Source organism: Cephus cinctus, unplaced genomic scaffold (assembly GCF_000341935.2).
Source record: "Cephus cinctus unplaced genomic scaffold, Ccin1 Ccin1_scaffold0007, whole genome shotgun sequence".
NCBI lineage: Eukaryota > Metazoa > Arthropoda > Insecta > Hymenoptera > Cephidae > Cephus > Cephus cinctus.
In genome coordinates this window covers 339,843-362,294 of record NW_014332758.1, presented here as the reverse complement: position 1 = coordinate 362,294, position 22,452 = coordinate 339,843, and the positions used below count along the sequence as shown (strand labels likewise).

Here is a 22,452-nt window from a genome sequence, read left to right as displayed (position 1 = left end):
GACATATGCGTTTCGCCACATACTTATCGCATAAACCGTGAATGGTGGAAAGTGAATCTACACGGAGTCCACAACTATATCGGTAAGTCTGCATTCTCGTTACCTATTGTGTACAACCTTTACCAAGGAACAGTCTCGGCGGCATAGATATTTTACTTATCCTTTCGCTGCTCCAAGATCCTCGTGAACGCTTTCCTACCAGGAACAGATTAAGTACGAGCAGTCCTTACGAGTCCGCAGGTAATGGATCTGTTTATATCTTAAACGGCCTATTAATTCCGTGCAAGCGGAGTCTGCGCTTTAATTGATGGGAAGAATTTCTTACTGGTTCGATGCTGTACCGTACAGTATAACTTGGCTTTCCACAGAGTCACGCTCTCTGGACGGATGCGTGACAAAATCTCGCGAATTCTTTTCAGCTGACGACGACGCTTTCATCCAGGACTCGCGAGTGAAAGGGGTCCTTTTGCGTAGAGACGGAATTCGAATATGGATAAATCACGTATTGTTTTTAACATGAAAATTATCTTAACGAGAGTAATCTTTTTATAAAAATAAAGACGCAATGAAAGAGAATGTGAAGTGCGAGGACAAGTTTATAACGTCGAAAAAATGCATACCAGTATCCACACGTGTTACGTCGTTCGGAATAGCAATAAAACGAGAGTGCAATAAATAAAGAGCAAATGCAAATGATTCTCCATAGGGGACAGGTTCGACAGTTAAACCGTACAAGATTCGAGCGATTTGTACAGTATGAAGGAGTGTATGCAAGCGAGCTCATCCTACGCGCATCGATCGATTGCGCAGCACGGTGGAATCGCGCAACAAATTGGTGCGAGCATAGTAAACTCTCGTGTGTACGAGACAAGCGATCGCGATCCTGGGATCGATAGATCTCGATGAGCTAATGGACGACATTCGGCCCGATATTTATCCGTGGGCCGCTTAACACGTAGAAAGGTGGAGATAGCGGCCTCGAGATCGAGTTCTGCTCGAGCGCTTCGCTAAACCTGGTTTACGAGTCTCTACGGGAGGGTCTTGCGATCCTGTAGAACGCATCTCTGTATACCTTCCATCTTCTATGCCATCTACCTTCTAGCGGCTGAGCAGTCGCCCCGATGCTCGTGTCTCGCGTCTGTTTACAACTCGCATTGGAGGCCGCCTTGTTTATGCTCTTGCACGCAGTAAACAGGCGCCTATTTATGCAAGCATTAAGGGTATCTCGGTACTGCGTTACTAGTCGCGTAATTGCCACGAAAATCAAAGGGCGATATTAGCTCCTGGCGCGAATTCGAAACAAGCCGTTTGTATTCGACAGTTACATACGAAAGTACGATGTCCACGAGTACACCTGTACTCCGTAACTGCTTACTCTACGTCCCAGTGGGCGCTGGCGATCGCCTAGTTGCGCGCGCACACGATAAGCTCTGCTTTTACACGACGATCGTATTGCACGTGGCTGCACGGAGCGCGCTCACTATTTCCCCGTCGATACCCGCTGCGGGATTACGCATCTTGAAATTACAGTAGATCTCACCGGGGTTGCCCAACTAATCGAGATATAATGTATACCCCATGTATAGGATTACCAGCCGTTTTGACCGCCGCCGCCTACGGTGAAACCGAGGAGATTTTTTTCTCTTTCATTCTTGAACCGGCAAACGGATTACTCGGATTGATTTCACGTTGTGACCATGCGCGGCAGAACATTGAAAAAAAAACCGATACTGCAACTTTGAGTCTATCTACCTGCCTACTTGGACCTATCTCGTATACCTATAGTATGCCCGTGAAATGTAAAACGGGAGGACAAATCGATCGGTTAGCTCCGTCGCTTGTAACATTGCGCAATATTCTTATGCAGCTGCCTTCGATATCATTGTGCCGAGTCGTATCAACGTTTGATTTTTGATGATATACGAAATTTTATAAATCAGTGTATCGCATGGATTCTACGTTACGGCAAAGCCACGTTTACGCGGTCGTAAGGACGAGTGCATCTAAAATCCACACAGAAGGATCATACAGAATTATGTCGTAAATTTGCGGTATGAGAAATGTAAGCTTTCTGGACCCGTGGCAACAGGTACCCTATCTATCTACTTACATACGTAGGTACGAAGCCGTGTATATCACGAGTGTCATCGGTTAGTCGCGAAAAAGTAAAAATCGCGTTGCACGAAAAACACAGCACGACCGGCGAAGTCACGAGCGCGCCATAAATCTTTTCTCGCTCGCTTAACTTACGGTTTTACGCGCGGGGTGCTCGGATATATCGGATAACCATGCGTCACACGACGAGTTGCGAAATAAAGATATACGTGGCACCAGGCACCGCTTGTAATCAGAAATTTTTTTCCCGTTCGACCTGAATCGGTCAAGTGAAATTACGCCCGGGGCGCGGGCGGGTCCTCCTCCCACGGCGTTATTACTTTTTCTCAATCTTTCCTTTTCTTTCATCCTTCCTCCTTACTTTCCTTCGTCCACCTTCTCGCTTCTTCTCGCTTCCCCGTCCTACACAATTGGCCTATACATATACGTACTGCCAACGGGAATTCGAGACCTTGCGGTGACTCCTGCACGAACTTACAAACGTGCACTTTCACGCGTAGTGCACTCACGAAATTAACGCCGAACAATTTTTTACATCGTTCGTTAGGGTAAACCAGAGACTCGCTCACACGGTTCCCTTCATACGGCAGTTGCGTCTTGCGTTCTGACTACCTTGTTATTTTCGAAAATAAAAGTGGGCTTCCTGTCTGCTGTGATGAAATTATTAAGTAAAAAAAAAATGATAAGAGAAACCAGATCATATTTCAGTGTTCCACCTGTGACCTAGAAGACTTATTTACGTACTATTTGCGAGCAAATATGAAGAACGTATCCAATAGCTGTATCGATAATATACAGAACCGTAGCAGCCGTCCGGTATTAGTCAACTGGAAATGATAAGGCTGTGTGACATTGACGGCTCGTACCATTCCTATTACAGTCCCACGATTGCTCACGGGAGAGTAGAACGGAACGAGAGAGTAACGGAGATACGTAGAGAGTCCAAGAGAGTGAAAGAAAGAAAAAGTATTGAAATTTCTCATAGCAAAGAGATCTTAACTCGCAATGTCAGTCGCTATCCTTTTTCTCCTCGTTCACCTACGCTCCCGTTGTGTTACGGAGACAGAGTAGAGAGCGGAAGGTGGGGCGGGGGGAGGGGGGAGGAATCAAATTGAGATTAAGTAACGCTAAAATGATCTATATATCTCTTATATCGCAAACCCGTTATGCGATTTGAAATTGAAATTCAAATATCTTTACGTCCACTGTACGTACATAGTACAGATAAACGCCTGCATGTAATTCGTGTTTCTCGTGCATTCGACACATTGCAGAAAAAAATATGCACGCGCGAGAGCTGCTTAATGCACCATTATCTGTTCGCTCCAAGACACTCGTGAGATTCCTGCGGTTATCCTTTATTTACTTTTTTTTTTCGTTAACCGAAAATGCCGTGTTGCAATTCTGTCATCGGGATCGAAATCGAGACACAAATTTCGTTGCTAATGAAACCATATACGAACCTAACCTGAAATACACTTTGACAGTTTCTTGGCTGAAATTCTGTCCTTGCTATGCAGGTGTATCGGATGGCAGGAAATTTAGTAACAGCATCGACAATTTTATACGAGTTTTGAAAGGGACGTATAACAACGTCATGAGAATTACATCGAAATATCAGATACTAGTGGCGCACGGAGTTACTTGCGCCCGGCACTTGCATAGGTTTACCTGCTCTATACTTGTTCCTGCATAAAAGTCACTGGTGGTTGGAATGCCGCTGTAAAAAGGCCTTGGCGGGAATAATTAATGTATCAAAAAAATCACTCAGCAACTTTCATGCGTTGCTAGGCGTAAGTACCTTTATAACGGTGAATTTTTAACTCCGCGTGTCAAGTATAATAAATTTTTTAACTGATACCTGAGTGAGCTTCACGCGACCCGTGCTTTGCTCGCGGTGAGTTCGATGCCTACTGTTATGCAACGACGACGAATAAATGGGCTCCCATCGCCTCTTAAACTGAAATTCGTATTTAGAGATTACACGGGTGATTCGCAATAATCGAAAATTTTGTCGACTGATCGGAACATTTCATTTCCAACTCTGTCTTGCTGTTCCTTTCGTATATCGAAATGTAGAGTCTAAAGGTAAAAAGAAAAAGAGGACGGTTTTGAAGTTTTCAACGTAATTCGCGCACCACGCTTTTATCTCATAACTTGTTGAGAACAGTCACTAGGAGGCGGACAGTTGCGACGTTATGAGAGGGAGAGAGTGGTTACGAAGCTGAAGGAATTATTTATGCAAAACTAAGAGCCGCCATTGCCTTTAGGATCTAAACTCGCGGGACACGTTAGACGCAGCGGCGGTCATGTGGGCAAATGTTATCCACATACGCACATACATGAAGTTCGAGAATTAGATCTCACACAGTTGTTGATATAAGTACACGTTACAAGCATCGTGCCTGTGTTTCGGAATCGTTCGGAAATTACAGAGGTCGTTAGCATCGTTAACATACTATGAGTTAAGATCACGCACATTCGGAATCGGCCCGGTGGGGGCAGCACGGGCGGGAGCGTGCGGATCAAAGAGAATAATGGGGATGAAGGGTGAGGCGCGACGCGCAAGAAATGCCAATATTCATAGGGGAATTCGTAATCGTCTCGCGCGCCGTGAATCGCGCCAGTAAACGTGTTCGAAGGACGCGTCACGAATAGGAACGATCTTCTTGCGACTTCCAAGTGGCGCGCTTCCCGTTCCACTCGAGAACACATCCGCGACTTCTTCTATCCCGCGCATCAACTTTCTCCACGTGAGATGTAACTCATGCTCCGCACTCGTCTCCTATCTCTTTACTTTTCTTCACTTCTATTTTTTACCGACGACTTCCCCTTGATTCCACCCACTGCTATGACACAGCTAAAGAACACTTTTGGTGTAATGAAATTTCAATTAACTCGATTCTGGTATAGTGGCAGCTACGCACATTCTCGCTTGGAAAATCTTTGCGTTCCGATAGGCAGATATTTGACCTAGTCAGTTTTTTTGGTCCCAACTTTGCTACAGTACGTGTGAATAATGGGTCTTATTCAATTTTATGGGTATTGATGATATTGCCTACTACTACGATTGTGCCATTTCGATATTGTATATTAAATGTGTCAAAGTTATGATTATTCGTTTTTTTTAGGTAACTCATTTAATTTGCAAAAGCATGCTTTAATATTTAGTTTGGCAACCGTGGAGCCATGGAAGCAGATTTGTTTCTAGTAGTGCACACTGCGTTGGATTCTAAAATATATATATGGAGAGTATACATATTTAGAAATATTATTAAATAGCAAGCGACACTCTTGAAATTGAGGCATACCTTTCATTCAGGCATTTCTCTTCTATTCACGTCCTAAGAAATTTTATGAATTCTATAGTCACTTCTAGCGTCACATTTTGATCGTTTATTTTTATGTATACATATATATATATATATAACATAGCAAGACTACGTAAGTAGTTTTGCTTATCTTAACTTTTCGTCACGTGACTTTCGGAATCACGGTCTGGCAATTATTCACTATCACGATTGGATTGTGTTTTTAATTCTTCGCCTCGCTGCGCCCACCCGGTATATACTATGAACAGATAGTTAACTACGTACGGGTCATACTGCGTCGAATCCCGCAGCTTTGTATACATATCATTAACTCCGTACTTACAACTTCATAAATATTAATTCACTTTGAGTTTTCGGCATCAAAACAATGCACGACATTACGCAAACTCGTTTCGATAATTTTGCTGAATTTTGTAAAATACAACCTGACTGTCTTTAAAGTGCTGCAGGCATAATGAAAGTATGCAAATATACATATATATCATATATTATAACTTGTTAACTGATTGTAAGAACATATACAATAAATTTTCATTCGACATTACATCCAGTACTATATTTCTTCCACTGTAATTTAGCTTTACCAGGATCTCTTATTTGTTCGAAAGATTTTGTTTTTCCTCTTCAAAACCACGAGGAATTTTTCGCAGAGGATGCGTTCTTTAAATAGTATACTACACCCGGTATAGAAGTACGTACGTAAATACGTAACTATAGTTGGAACGCCATTGCACTCCGTGGCAAGGACGCAATCTGGAACAGCCGCAAACGGTCTTGGCTACTTGAGAGATCGCTGATTATAACTGGTCGCTCGCCCGCTCACTCGCCTAGACATCCGGATTCTACGAGAGTAAATACATAACGATCCTTCAAGGAAGTACACTTTGTTTCTTTTTCTCGTGACCTTATTTCCCCCGTGTTCTATGATAGGAGCGCGAATAATGAGAGTGGGTCTCGCGGACTTGCAACGGGATTTGTGAGTTATTACGATTTATAAGTCATTGGACGTATCCACGTATATCAGCCGTAGTTGAATAATAAGTAATGGGAGTCTATTCATATTCTGAAATGATGATGAATTTTTTTTACAAAAACCACAAGTTTCTCCTCTGTTATATACGATTTTTGTTAGATACCAAATAGGGGCCACGGAAATGAGCTTCGCGATGAGCACTACGTAAAATGTATGTATTATGGTTGTGTAAAAATTTTTTAAATAATTTACTGTCAAATGACGAATCTCGTGTTTTTCTTGTGCTTTTATCCTACGGTTTACATATAACGTATATACGTTTTTAAGTGGATCTTATTTAAATGCTAGTAGCATGAGAACCGTTAATCTGATTCTCTGTTTTTGTGGAACAATTCGTGATACGATTGTCTAGTATGGTTCTTAGATTATTTTACAATGCCTCTCTCTTTTTTCTCTTTCTTTGTACTTCTTTCCCAATATTATTATTTTCACATCCTGAAAGTAAGTAGGAATGGAATTAACACATACTTCAGGGACTTTGTACGAATTTTGCAAAGAGGTTTTGTGAATTTTATCTCTACTTCGGGTTCAGTATATTCAAAGTCAAAAATTGTACGCATTCGACTATTCTATTTATGCGTATCCGTTTATAATTTTAGAATAAACCTTGCGAATTTCACAGCTGATTCATTGAACGATGCAGATGACCTTCAAGATGGTGCCTTGCACGCACGAAGTTGACGTGTATTTGGAAACGGGACTGTCCACTGTTATGACCCCATCTTTTTTACACCATATGTGCACAAGGTCAACATATATGTATTTGGGAATATACAAATTACGTGCATTCTTGTTATCAAACGTTAAAAGAATTGCACTTCTTCATGAATGGGCTTTTTGGGGATCATCTGTGGAGTCGAAGAAAATTTTATTTATATGTATATTGGTATTACAACAATGAACTTCACTCTGCGTGCAATGTCTTTGAAATGTATCATATAGGAAAAAAAAATAAAAAATTGAATACGCACAATAAATTATTTATTTCGAAATTTGTTAGTTTTCATTTTTCAGGCAACGATTGTCTTCTCAGTTTGATGCCTATAATGTAAATCGTTGTTTAACGATAAAATATAGATTGTAGCAAATCATATTGAGTCTTAAAGAATAAAATCTATTCACGAACTGTACTTTCATCGAGCATACCATTAGGAAAATAACATGCAGTTACAATTCAATTTCAATCCGCTTTAGTGAACTTGATATATTATCTGTATTCTAATTTACCGTATAGTGTGCTATAATCATCCACGTAGAATTTCAATTATAATTTATTGTTATTTTGTTAATATAATTTTGATAGATTACCGTAACTTTTCATTATAGCGATATACATATATTCTATAAATAAATTTTGACTAAAACTATCATTTTCAACGAGAGGGGGTAGTTTCCACCCCTAATGCCATAAAAACTAAGGAAGAATAAGCAGCCGTGGCCGAGTGGTTAAGGCGTCTGACTCGAAATCAGATTCCCTCTGGGAGCGTAGGTTCGAATCCTACCGGCTGCGATGCTTTTTTATAAAAGCTTTTACTAATGTAAGTCGTGAGATTGCGAGTGCATTCGGCCTCAATAAAAAGTAGTCTTATCGCTTCCAATACGAAATGTCTTCCTAGTCCTACAAATATACTTCATATTTTTTTAGAGCTGCACGGTGATGGTAATTAGAAATTTCTATTGAACTTCAATTTTGTAATATTGTTTTTGAACTGTATTTCCAAAACCTTTGATTACGTTCCTGAAAACATAAAAAAGAAATTTTAAATCACATACTGCGCGTTATGTCTTTTTTTCTCTTGGTGACCTGGTGCTCATCTTTCCTTCGGTTTTCAAGTTTAATTAAACTTATTTTGAATGACACTTTATTTTACAGAAACAATCTGTGATAAAGTAAGGATCTTCGACTTGTACTTTTTAAGTCCAAGCCAAGTACGTTCTGGCGAGTTTAAAATGAAACGTGGATAATATTATAGAATGAATATGGGAATGCAGCTCGTTTACAAGAAAATTCTTTTTATCATGTAAGAACGTTAAAATTGTTATTAAGTGCCATTAATAAGACGCTATATGATTTTTAACGGTGCAATGTAATTTACACGAAATTGGCAAATAAGTGCATTAGGTTAACATTGAAAATGAGATAACATTTAATTGCCGTAGAAATAAGGTCTCACCGGAAGTACTTGAAATTTCAATGGAGTCAACACTATTAGAAAGGTGAACAGTTATCGAGGACAAATCCGTCAGCTACTCTTACCCAATTCATAAGCGTTATCGAAATACGTTATCGCTTATCTATCGACGTAAAGTCGATTCGTCGCCTTGTTTATTGCGATACTCAAGCAGGACAGTGGCTCTCAATCAGTTCTATTCGTGAACGCATTGTATATTTTTTTAGTTAAAAATTTAGGATTAATCTCAGTCTATTGTCTGTTTAAAAAATGTAATCCATCCATCGATATTTACAATATATTGCGCCGATATATGTAATATTGCATTTTGAATTAACGAATAATAACGAGATATCTGAGCGAAAGCATAGACACCTACCTAGGTATGTGGATTACGATAAGTGACTGAGAAGCAACTGTAAAATGGCAGTTCCGCTATATCCCGTAGTCGTAGCATTTCAACCGACAGAAAAGGACGTGGCGGCGAGGAGGCGTGGGGTTCCAAGGTGATCGTACGACCTTGTGTCACGTGCTCGCCGATTCACATCGGCGTGCTACTCTAACAAGCCGTTATCCTTCGCAGATCTCTTGCAAAATGTCAAGCATCGAATTCGCTCGTCCATCCGTGATTGTTTTTATTATTAGCATGGATTCGGTTAAAAAAAATATCTATAATTAAGTACAAACTAGCGCGGTTTATATAAAGAACACGATTGACAATTGGAGTATTGGTGTCCAGTAAGATATCCTACTTTAATAATACCATTATCATTTTCATCATAAATAATTTAATTGAAACTCTAGAAGTAGAAGAATAAAGAATGGAAAATATAAAAATTTCTTAAACAATAAATAGAGCGATATTTGTTCGATCCAATTTTTTGTCCTTTATTATGTGTTTCGGGATTTAAAAAAAATTATAAATACAATACAATATAAATTATAGGTTGAAGCTATCAAGCCATACTAAGGTTTATTGGCGAAAGGTGAACTTGTTTGATTTCATAATACAATCTTACGTACGTGCGTTCTCTTCGTCAGTTACACTCTTCCTGTTCTCTAGCAACTTCTGGATAAATTTTGAGCTGATGACAACAATACTTTTCACTGCCACGCAATACTTTATAAATACTGATCCCGTAAACAAATAACGCTATCTTTCAACCTACGATGCTCAACTTCGTGTTGCGACTTTTACATCACTGTACGATTACTATGTATCCTACCTGTGCTATCTCGGTTCTTTTTTCTTCGGATGTTTTCCAGGACCCTCACTTTCCAAATTTCTTATGTCTGGATTAAGACAGTCTACAGTATTTTCGTTATTACATTATCACGTTTCGCAATTATACACCGAAGTATGACGCCGCAAAATTTCTAGTCAAAAAAGGGAGAAAGTATAAGAATGACTACATACGAATTTCAATAAATATTTTCGTAGAAACTTTTCAGTGCTTCGATTGAGTCCTCGAATTTCAGTGTGTGACATGCGTGGTTATCGATTATACAAAATAACTTCGCGCGTTTTAACTGGTATGCAAAAATGCGCAGTGCTATTCCAGAAACCGTAGACGTAGCGTCTGAGTAGAGATCAAGCAAACTTTCATCGCAAACAAAAAGTGAGAAAAATGAGAAACACGTGCTAGGATATATGCGGCCGTAGTATATGGCAGGTGCTCACGTATGAACGTATTTACAATCTTACGTATGTACATGGTATATGGTTTAAGTATATAGGTATAGTGTACGGGGAACTGTTGTGCGAGTAAAGTGACCCCTGCGGATTGGCAGGTCAACTCACGGTTGCACATTGCGATTTCGCTTGAAAAGTTTCCGTGCAGATTTATCATTTTACGGATCGGGTCTTCCTCTCATTAAAGCATTGACGTTTCGTTTCGTAAGACATTTCTTGGCGTTACGCATAAATACGGCAGTTATACCTACATTGGCTTTTATACATATCATACACCAATTGGAAATTGGGAGCGGATGCTGCGGCACCGACAGGATTGACCAATACGAATTCCGCATTACCGTTACCAAAGATTCCTCCACGGGGAATGCTTTTTGCGCCATGTTTGCTGGCTGCTTCTCCTTCTCTGTATATCTATATATGTATATATATGCGTCACTATCGCATATATATATATATATATATATATATATGTATATATATAGATAACCAAATTATTGCAATTACAATTCCAAGTCCATTACGCTGAACTGTTTCATAAGTCACTACGACAGGGGATCACTGGTACTCATTTTTTTATGACCAAGCACTTTTATGAAAACACATTAACTTAAAAAAATAGCATTGGCATTCAATACTCGTTCGAAAAGACGAAAGGCAACATAATGGTTGCTGGAAGGTTAATTATAATTTTATGATTGTGTATTAACGTTAATTCGATGAGCAATTGTTGAGAAACAGCGACATGGCAAGCTCGAATTATTCTGTAATGGGGATAATATCTATACCGATCTTGTGTACGTATTTCAATAGGGTTTGGGGATTGTGGGATATATGAAAAATAAAATTCGAGTTTTTAAACTTTTGGACATACAAATATTGCCTGGATACACTCGCATTTAGTTTAGAGCCCTCTCGACGGTGGGATGTAAATTTCTTAACGTTTATCTCAGAAGGATGATTTATATCTTACTGTAAGAAAAACTCATGAATATCAAGGAAGGGATGTCGCTTTGATTCTCAAGAGTGAGATAATTAAATACGGCAGTGTACATATTTTTGTTAATGAAACTATCAAAACTTATGTAGTGTCATACAATAGAATTTTAATTCGTATGCTTTTCTTTTTGACTACATTGCGTGTATCCACAAATTCTTTATAATATCTTGTCTTTTTGTCCGTAAAAAAGCTTATTCCGTTAAACTGTACCTTTCATTAAAATCTATAAAGAACCTGTATACATATCCGAGTAAAAAATCGATAATGGTTCGAAATATCCTGTAAAAACGGTCGATTCAACAAAATTTCAACCATACACATTAAACAGCCATATATAACAATTTTCAATCTCGCTGATAGTTACGCACGTATAACACGAATTGTGGGTATCTTCTTTTTTCTTCTTTGCCTGTTTACGGCCCATAATAAGGGACCATTATTCCAGCCTGCTGCCGGCGATACATCTGCCTGTTTTGCGGAATCTCTTTAAGGTTTTGAGCTCCGCTGAGTGGCGTTGGTCCGATCGTTTATATTTAGCCAATTTATTACAGTTTAGTTATTCGTGTCAACTTTTTTTCTTTTCCTCATCCCCATTTCACCTCCTAGCAGCGGCATCGCCACCATCCTCCTCCGCGCCCATCTCCTTCACCACCCCCGCATCACCTCCCTCACTTTCTTGGCCTCCTCTTTCTCCTATGACTTCCAGCGAAAACTTGTTCGAGCTGTCGTAGCCCCCACGAAGACTCGGCAGAGAAAGTGGCTTCGCTCCCCGCAACGGTTTAGATGCTTTTTCACGCTTCCGGACACGAAAGTATTTTATTTGTGGCTGATACGCTTTCGTTATTGGTATTCCTGGACGATTCACTTTTAGCTATTATTTACACTCGGACCGAATCTGGTATCCCCTTTTTTCTTAACACTGTGTAAACACTGTTATCATAACGGGGGGGTATGCTTGCAGCACGTTTTTCATTTAGCCTGACCATTGTGATATCTTGTAACTGTCAAGATACTGACGAGAGGTTTATTGGAATACCAATTAGATAGTTAGGCAGATAGAATTTTTTATTGTTTCTTGCTTTCTTTTTAATTATTTGTCCTCCATTTGAATACATTAAAAATTCACTATGCAGTTTTACGTTACTTTTATACCATTCTGCGTGTTCTTACGTCTGAGAAAACATTTTTGTACGAATCATTTTTTTTCTTTTAGTTATGAATGAGACGATGGTTTATTGTATGAATTCTCAGTTCTTTCAGCTCACTATATTCCAATAATGAGTTATACTGAAAGAATTTCTTGCACGATAATTGTGTAGGTAATATTGATCAAAAGTCAAGAAATTCAGTGAAATTGAACAGACGTTTCTCCCTCCTCGACGTACTTGCGTCACTATCGAAGTGTAACGATTGTCTACCTATTACAACACTGATTGGCTCTCTATCTTGAGTGGTACCTATTTATCATTTATGGAAGTTCATTTATAATATTATATACCGCAATCTTATTTCCTTGAGGCTACATTGATTAGATACTTGATAGTCATACCAGTTGACATTTTCTTCACAGATGATAGAGAGTTAAAGTATCCTCCTACGGTCAGCTGTCTACTCCTTTTTTATCCACTCACTTTCCACGAGACAGTACCTGGCCTTCATACTGCAGTCTTCGGGTTCCCCAAACGTAAGATAGACACGTAGATTCCGTCGCGCTATTACGGTTTCTGTTACTAGTCTATAAAATAATTGTTCAGATGGTCATTGAACAGTGTTTACCAAAATTTTATTTTCCAAACGCTTAGCCCACCCTATTGTCCAATTTGTCTATATTATACTGCCAATAGACTTTCGGTATGATCTATAATAATATACAAGGGAGTATTCTGACATGTTATGAAATGTAACTCTATTGTTTTGTTTGGAGAGTTCGGGGCTATGAAAAATGAGGTCAAGTCGTTGGTCAGACAAGCCAAACATAACCACTACCTATAGTTGTACAATAAAGTTCATATACCTTTTTGAAAGCAGTTTTTTTTTCACTGAGAGAAATTAGTTGCATGAGAATTTTCTAAAGTTTTAATAGGAGCATAACAGTACTAAACTCTAGGTTATTTTGTCTATGAGCGTTGCAAGAAATGTTGCATGTATACCTTGCGTCTCAAGAAATAGTTCATTTTTTTCAACAGTGTATCTATATTTTTTTCGTATGACTGTATTTAAACTTAAAGATGTTTCAAGATAATTTGGAGCAAAAACGTGTTGGGCCCTTTAGTTACAAAGCGATGTATGGTTGATGAATCCTTATCCTTTCTTTAGACGGAATTTACATTTCTGGCATGTACACTTATTTCATTGTATCAAAGCCTCTCTAATTTTTCTGTGTGTTTATATAACTGTACGTTAATAAATGCATTTGGAATCTATTTTTGAATGCATTATCACCTAACTGCATTGCTAAATTCTTTAAAGGCCTCATTGCAACGACCTACACAGGTGTGCTATGTTGATAGGATTGTCCCGTTGCTTATTTACCATATTACTCTCCCTCTTTATTGCGGCATCTGACGTGTTTCACTATAGTCATGTAATCACGTGTTTCGTCCGTCCTCTCGTTCATCTTTGCCAAGGATCTTCCCGCTTATCACGGACTTTGAATATAGTCAAGTATACTTTCAAGAAGAGGATTATCATTTAATCTTGAATTAATTTCGATCATTTTCGTGATTTTCCTTAAGATATGTTCGCTTTGAATGAGGCTCTATTAAAATTATTTTTCAATAGATATTTAACCGATATCATAAAGCTTACTAGACGTTATCGATTGTCAATAATATATCGGCCGTCTAGATGCCAAATCTAACTGTATTGATCTGTGGAACGATTAAATACGAGAAGTGAGCCTTTAAACCATCTATATTAATTTCGTTATTAATAATACATATAGATATTATAACTGATTTATTTAATGTATAAAGTACTTCAATCATACATGGCATAGCAAATTTTAGCATATATACATATATGTACAGACGTTATGGTGCTTTTTATACGTATTAAAATGCAGCTGTTAGCGGTATCTGCATTCAGTTGCGTGTATTTAGTGTGCACTATGCTCATTAAGTGTTACAATGTAGAAACGTACACTACAAGCAAGGCTTGGCAAAATCTACTGAATTCGCGGTTGTGGGTAGCCAATTAAATATATTTATTTGCTTTGTTGCGAAATTTTATTTGATCGAACGTATGCTTAATTGAATTGAGTATCCATTTACTTATTTAGACATCTATTTCGCTATATCAACTAAATATTTAATTGACAACCTGCAGTTCCAGATTTAATTGACTTTATCATCTCTTTCTCTCGGTGTACAAGAGGCTTTCCCTCGAATAATTATTTAAACGGTTCCCATATCATTCCTTGAATTCCTTGTCGACTTTATCCTAGCAACATGGTATAATATTGCTATTTTTTACACGTACTGCTTGAGCTATGGTATATAAAAAAATAGCTGCATTAATGTGCGTAAATGCACTTTGGAGTACTAGTTGAAACGTCTTGCAAATCGTAATAATTGTGTCCAAGAGGTTATCGATCTTTCACTTTTTTTTTGACAACAGATTAAGTTCCTATCTGTTATCCTATATCTCATTGCTGTGCGCGCAACAGTAAGTTAAGGAATTTCCTTCGTAATGCGATAACATTAAGATGGATAAGTCGACAAGGCCTTTTCGATGTAGTGATTTTGGTGACTTTGATCGACCACTCTGTACTAAATGGCTTAGCTTAATGCTCTGCTGGAAACCATAATTGCATACCAGGGACACGGGTAATTTTATTAAATGAAAGAGAAAACATTCGATTCAGATTTTATGGAAATGTTGATAATCTGCAGTGTGAAAATAATAAATGAAAACAAACCAAATTTCTAGCAGTTAAAGATGTAAAAGATGAAAGTCTTGGATAAGTGAAGAAACCTGGATTTTCTTGGTTGTGTAGTATTTCTTAGGATCGCTTGAACGCTTTTGATGAGTATTCCAAATATGATATAATATGAAAGTGATTCGGATATTATTTTGACAGTATACGAAAAAATAATATACGTGGTTGTCATGTTGTGATCGATTCTGCGATTATACGTACATATTTAGAGCCAGCAAGTGATAATAAATAATGGATAGCCTGTGCGTGCTAATTAGAAAAATTAGAAACAAGCGCGAATTGACTGTGGTTTTGCGAATATCGTTACTGCATACGTGCGATGCAGCGCTGAATTTTTTGTTTCAGATAAGTCAAGGAAAGCCCGTCGCAGTCTTGTTATGAAATCAGTAAGTGCACCAATTAGCAAATTATAATTTGAGTCTTGTGTGCAATTAGTGCACTACCCCGACCGGCAATTAAAACGTAATTAGTAGGCACGCATGCGCGCTCGTGGACGAGTTGCTCTTTACGGGAATAAGTCGAGTCGTATAGAGCAGAGGAGCGTTGACCGCTTGTGCAGCCGACGACCGATCGGCGGGCAACCGATCGACCGAGCGACGTCCGAAAATTCACGATCGGCCACGAACTTTATTCGGTTCGAGGCAGCCGATCTATACGCGCGTTGCTTACCAAACGAGGTTCGCTCCTTCGTTGCGCTGAGAGTGCGGCTTAAATCGGTTGGTGCCGACGGGATTTGCTGGAGAGAAAGAAAGAAAAAAAGAAAAAGGCAGTCCTCGTGGAGAGCCTTTGACGATAAGTCTTGCTGCGCCGATCGTTTCTAGATTCACGTTCCTGATAAATCGGTGCTTTTACCAGAGCTCTCTTGGCATTCTTTTGAGTCGATCGAAACAGCATTCGGGCGTGTCCGTGGAAAGTATGTCGCTTCGATGTGAATCTGTCATTCTTTTACCGTATCCCATAGAAGTCATTATTATTTTCACACAGCTCGGCTTTAACGAGTTGTGTGAATATCGTACGAGTGTCGATTTGCCAAAATTATCATTATCAACGCAGCTTCGAGTTATTCTTAGTATTCTTTCTCATACTTAGTTGATACTTCATTACAATTATCTATCAAGGAAAAGTGAACATCTCATGGACATGTATTATTTTGTTCATTTTGCATAGTGGGTTTCTTTTCCTTGAAATTCGATCGCCCTGCCGTTGCCATCTAATAGAAATTTTATTTATCTCTGTTATAGAGATTCTTTGAACACGAACTATTACGTAAAATAGCAATAGGTTTATTATTTTTAAACATATTACGTGATTCTAGAATAATTAGAGATTATTGTAAATTAACTGTAAGAATCTTTTTGAATTTACTAAAAAAAATAATAAAAACAAAATGGACAATAGCTTACGGTCACCATTGATTAGGTAAGAGATACCAATAGATTTATGGTGGTTCAATGAGAATTGCTGATTCCCTGATCAATATAACAAACAACAAGACGATATTATTAAATCTCTTTCCACTGCCACTGTGGATTTCATGCTTACATTGAATGACAGAAATTAATAGAAACATCAGTTTTCATCGAATATCCTGGTATTCCAGATTCTTATGAAAATCTCTTCCGCCCTTCGTTCAGGCGCGTCCTTTTCCATCTGATGAGCAACTCGACTTGACCTGTATATTTTAGCCTCCCAGTGCTTCTTCATTAGAGTCAGGCACTCCGTCATATAGAATATCTATTGCAATTTATGCGGGTTAAACTCCATCCATCCATTGGTTGTTCGTGGGTAGCCACGATACCAATTCAAACTGTTCGCGTTCTCGTACACCAAGTATTGATCCAGACCCAACGAACCATCAACGGGAATTAATGGTCCGCAACTTAGGTGCGCCGACCATCCTAAATGCAGTTAAAGTCACGAGTCGATTATCGATATAGTAAACGTGACTCCTTTGCCATAGTCTAAGCAGTATCTTGCTAGTGTGTGAAAGTTTGACGCATCTAAAAAATACATTTTTCCAAATCAATAATAGCGTAATCTCATGTACCATCGTAAAATAAAATTGCATTCGAAGATGCACTTAAAATGATCAGACTCTTCGATGACTACGTGATATAGAATTGAACAGTATGGCAAGAATAATGTACCAAAAGATGGTACAGAGTCATGAACGCGTGACACTAACGAACATCAGTTTCTGCTATATACTCGTGACTTTTTATTAGTTTCCAGTTATGTAACATGTGTTATTACCAGCGAGGGAAGTGACGTATTTGACGTCGTGTCACGTTTTTTTACTTCGAAGGACGTGAACAAAACGGCAAACGAAAGATCACTCAAGCGGTTCTTCGGTCCGGAGTCACGGCGAATGAGGCTACGGATATACGATACATGCACGTGAATGCGCAGTCGTGTGTCATCGGTACTAGTACGCGTTGTGTAGGCGTAACACAACTTTGCGCTTATGAATGGTGACGCTTTTGTTGGGTAGTTTGTAGTGACCGACGAGTGTATATCTATATATAAACGTATATGCGCTATGTAGATCGTAACGCGGTGTTTGTCCGTCTCTATATGGATGCCTATGGAATTTTTAAGCAAAAGTGTAATCCACGTGCGTGCTATGGATGGTACAGTGGTTCTCTAAATATTATCCAAAGCTTTTAAGATATCGTTTAATTTTTCATAATTGATTCGACATTACGTGGATCCAATACAAATATTTTTTGTTGCTATGGTATTAAAGTTAATTTTATTATTATATTTTGTTATTGTTTTTCGTGAAAGCACTAGAGTGCATAAATGGTAATTGGCGATTATATCTGCACGTGCCTGATAAGTAGATGCTGTAATGATATATTTATTTAATTATATTTATTCATATATCTGACGAACTGTTTATTTATGCTTACTCTTTCTACTTGGATTTTTTTTTTTACTTTGTACGATATACTGAATGAGTCCGCAGATTTGCAAATACACGCATATTGGTTATGAATGGAATATATAAGTACATTCATATTGAAATGAGAGTCGCACGTGTGTACGAGTTCTGCACACGCAGTGAACTCACGGCGAGCATATTTTGACCGTTCAGTAACTTATGCGTGGTTAATTATGAAAAAGAAATAAAAATATAGGCAAATATTATGCGAAGGTTTATCTAATTCAGTTTTGAGGCTGCGTGTGCAGAATATTAAGAATGTATATGTATAGCTCACCTCATTACATTCGACCTTCTTTCGTAAGAATTGTAGTTGCCGAGTGATTCGACACATTTTACCGTATTTTCGCCACGTCGACCTCTTTTTTTTTTTAATTTTCATATCCAGAAGCTTTATCACACAAAAAACGTCACGGCCGAACACGAAGAATGGAACCACTTCCGTCACAAGTGTGTAAACATTGTAAACAAATAGCAGTCGAAGAGATTCACGATAAGGTTTGACTATGTACAAGGTAGATTGACTATTAATATCTTCATTTGTTGTTAATGAAATAATTAATTCTAGAACGTCGCGCTGAACACGCTTCATTATAATAATGAAGACATATTGCGTAAATTGTTACACTCTCATCAGTTGAATGGATACTTGATTGTCCAAAATTGTATTTAAATATATTTTCTTTTGAAAAAAATTCTGAAGTAATGATTGTGTACATATATATTAGATCGTCAAGGATGAAATTGTAGAAAAAAAAGGCAAAGTTGGTTGATAACTACAAATTTTATCCTTGACGACCCAATACTTATGGAAATAATAAATCCTCATTGCTTCGAATTGAAAATCAATATACAGTGCTGGTAAAAAATATTAGTACAGTACGATACGTTTGACCAGAAGTACGTAGTGTCAATATTTTTTAAAAGCACTGTAGATATTTTCTGAGACCCAAATTTTATTAAATAACTTTAAGTAAAAGGTTCTCTCATGTCTATTCTATGAATCTATAGGGTAGGTTCAAATTTAAAAATATATAACAATACTAATCTCTTGATTAGTTTACTTTCTCCTATGAAAGATTTCAAATAATTAATCTTTGAGTAAAATTTCGTCAAAAATCAATCTCTGTAAGTGAATAATTGTTTATTGACAGCTGTTTATACATAAAAATAACTTTGTTCTGTCTATTGCAACTGTTTCTGTTTTGTTTTTTCCTTACGGATTGAGATGGTGAAATATGACCTGAAAAAAAAATCCGGTTAGGTGTCGTTCACCTAGTGTTTAAGACTAGTTCAGAGGCAAATACGAATGAGTAAGAGACATTAGGATATGGTAATATCATAGGTGAAGGCTTGCGTCATTTCATTGTTGACTTCATGTCAATCTCTGTTTCTTTGCAATTTCAGACTTTTGGCTTTGACGTTATTTACATCCCATATTAATGGCGTGAGCAGTATCTGTAGTATGTTATTTCCTATAAAATGGCTGAGCGATGATCAAACGTTGTGTGATTTTATCGATACTTTCCCTTTTAGTGTAAAAATCATATTTTTCCCTTGCATTGATTTTTCCTATAGTATATGTATATATGTCTTCCTTACATAATACAATGAGATTCGTTTGGAAACACGAAAAGGTAATTTATGATAAAGAATATTGGGATGCATAGGTTTGCCTCGATGCATGACTGCTTGAAACATACAGTCGTATTTTATGTACTTGCAGTGGTCTACAAAATTTATTTCGTCATTGCCGAACGTTGTAACCGAATGTGTTCCATATTTGTGAATATTATTGTCCCAGCTAAATAGACATGATTTTTCGCTTAAATTTTATCCCGATTGATTGTGCGTTTCACTCAGACATTTGGATACATGCATATGACACTGGAGTTTGGATCTTTACACTTGTGCCGTTTTGAAATCAAAAGTATTGGACACTTGCAGTCGCTGATATTTCGTCTACATCCAGAATGTGGTATGTCTTGTAAATTTCAACCTTATAGGTTTAGCGGCTTACCCGCTACTCTGCCGACAAGAAGACACGCGAACAAAATAGAATACGGAATCTTCCGGATTTTGCGCATGCGCCGCGTGGAAGTCGAAAGTACTGGACATCTGCAAATATTGCTGTTCCATTTGCAACCCGAACTTAATATCTCTTATAAGTTTCTGACTAATCAGTTTAGTAGTTGTTTGAGATTTTACCAGCAAATTGTTGCGTGTACGTAAATATATACACGGAAATACAAATATAATTCTTTTTTTCGATGACGAACGCATCAGCTGCTTCCATACCTTTTATGGAGTCGTGCTTAAAAAGTGAAAATCACAACGTTAAATTATCAAATAATTTGTGAACCTCAATGATGACAATTGTGTTTTTTTAATCCGCACTGTTTGTTTCTCTTATTTTTAATATCAAGTAATTTTATAATAATGCAATTATTTTCCCGTACACGATTAACATTTTCTTTCTAATCAATTCGTTCCGGATGAAGCGGCTTTTCATCAGTGCAATCACGGAGTAGGTATGAAATGAATATTTCATAGTAAGTAAGTCCATATAAAGAAACCAGGTATTGCTAAATTATCGAGAAGCATTATCAATCTGTTTACTGGAGATACAAGACAACTGCATAGCCGCAAACGACAGTTTGCCCATAATAATGAGTTTTCATAATTCGAAATTTCCTTTCTGGTCTTTCCTCACGTCCTAATAATGATCCCGAGTCGTTCATAATCGTTACCCGTTACATGCTGCTATTTTCTTATATTTCGCGTCGTTACCTTTGAAATTGATCTCGCAGATGAAAATTCATCGTTCCTATAAAACATGGACTTTGCAAACATGTGCCAGTGTAATTATGAGAATAATTTAAATGTATTTTACAACGAAAATGACGGTTTCGTAATTTTCGCGAGAATAATACTTCTTATCGTAGAAATTGTGCGTGTTAATTTTATTCATTATAATATCTGTCTATTATATTTTCTTTTTATAAGCCCGAATCTCGCGAAATATGTGGATGCGTCATCATTGCAAAAAAGTATATACTATATGTCTGTACACTTGTGTATCACGCCCAGTATTTCGAAAAAACTTCGAAATTAATCAAATTGAAATTCATAAAAGATATTAATTTCTATACCGAGATTTTTATGGTAAGATTTTTAAATATCCAGTGTTTTTAAAATGACGTATTTACGGAATTTATGTTTTTACGAACATGAGTTCATTAGCCATGATAAACGTGACTTCGAAAGTGCATGACTTTACCTTGAAACTGGCCTGTTTATTATTGTACCTGCTAATTTGCATATCAATAATTGATTGACCTTAAGCTGTAAAACACAACAGATGCATTTCTCCCTGTACATACAGAGATCCGTTCGTGTTACCACATAAATATTATATATTTATTCGCGTATAAGAAATACGTATATGTGCATATATGAATATTATATTTATAATAAGGTATTTGCCTACAAATATAAATAGGCTTAACTGAATATTCCACGGCTTTGTGGTAATTTGTTCCGATGATTAAGTCCAGTACAATTTGCTACAGAGTCGTTACATTGTATGTATCGCTGATTGTTGCTCAAACTGATAAATACACATGCAGAGAGGTCAAAGAGTTGCTTCGGACGGAGATTCTATAAAATCATGAATTTTAAGATGTACGAATTGCATATCAGTAGAAGTACTATTTAGAATACGAGCTAAGGAACAATATATAACTAACTAACAATATACAACAATATACATATTTGACTTTGGCGATTAATGTGAATTATAGTAAATTGCTGGTAACACATGATTGATGATTACTATGATATTAAAAATTTAAGTGAAACATTGTAAGGATACGAAAATATAATTTATACTTTTATAATATCAGATGCAGCAGGTTTGGTGTGAGTGTCGAACACTTGGACCTTGGGGTAGAATTTTATGCAGTCGCCGCTGTCAAAAATTTGACGGATAAGGAACTGCAAAACTGAAAGTACTTGAAATTTTGTCATCCATTAATTTGAATTATAATATATGTCATTAAATCATTTCGCATGCGCTAATCTTAAAACTAGAAATAGTAGATATCTGCAAATGTTACGATGCCATCTAGATTCCAAACCTAATATCACGTGCAAATTTTAAGTTGTTTAGTGATTCGTTTGAAATTTTGAGTAGAAACTTTTAACAGTTAATTTGTTGGGTCT

The 22,452-nt window shown here is 37.5% G+C and overlaps 1 protein-coding gene and 1 non-coding gene across 2 annotated transcripts in view; both read left to right on the top strand.

Annotated features, from left to right (window-relative positions):
• The window catches only part of LOC107267303, a 133,178-nt gene that overhangs the window by 54,805 nt on the left and 55,921 nt on the right, over positions 1 to 22,452 (top strand). The gene's annotated exons all lie outside the window — the stretch shown is intronic.
• Trnas-cga lies at positions 7,909 to 7,990 on the top strand. The gene has a single exon. It is a non-coding gene; the product is annotated as a tRNA-Ser (tRNA).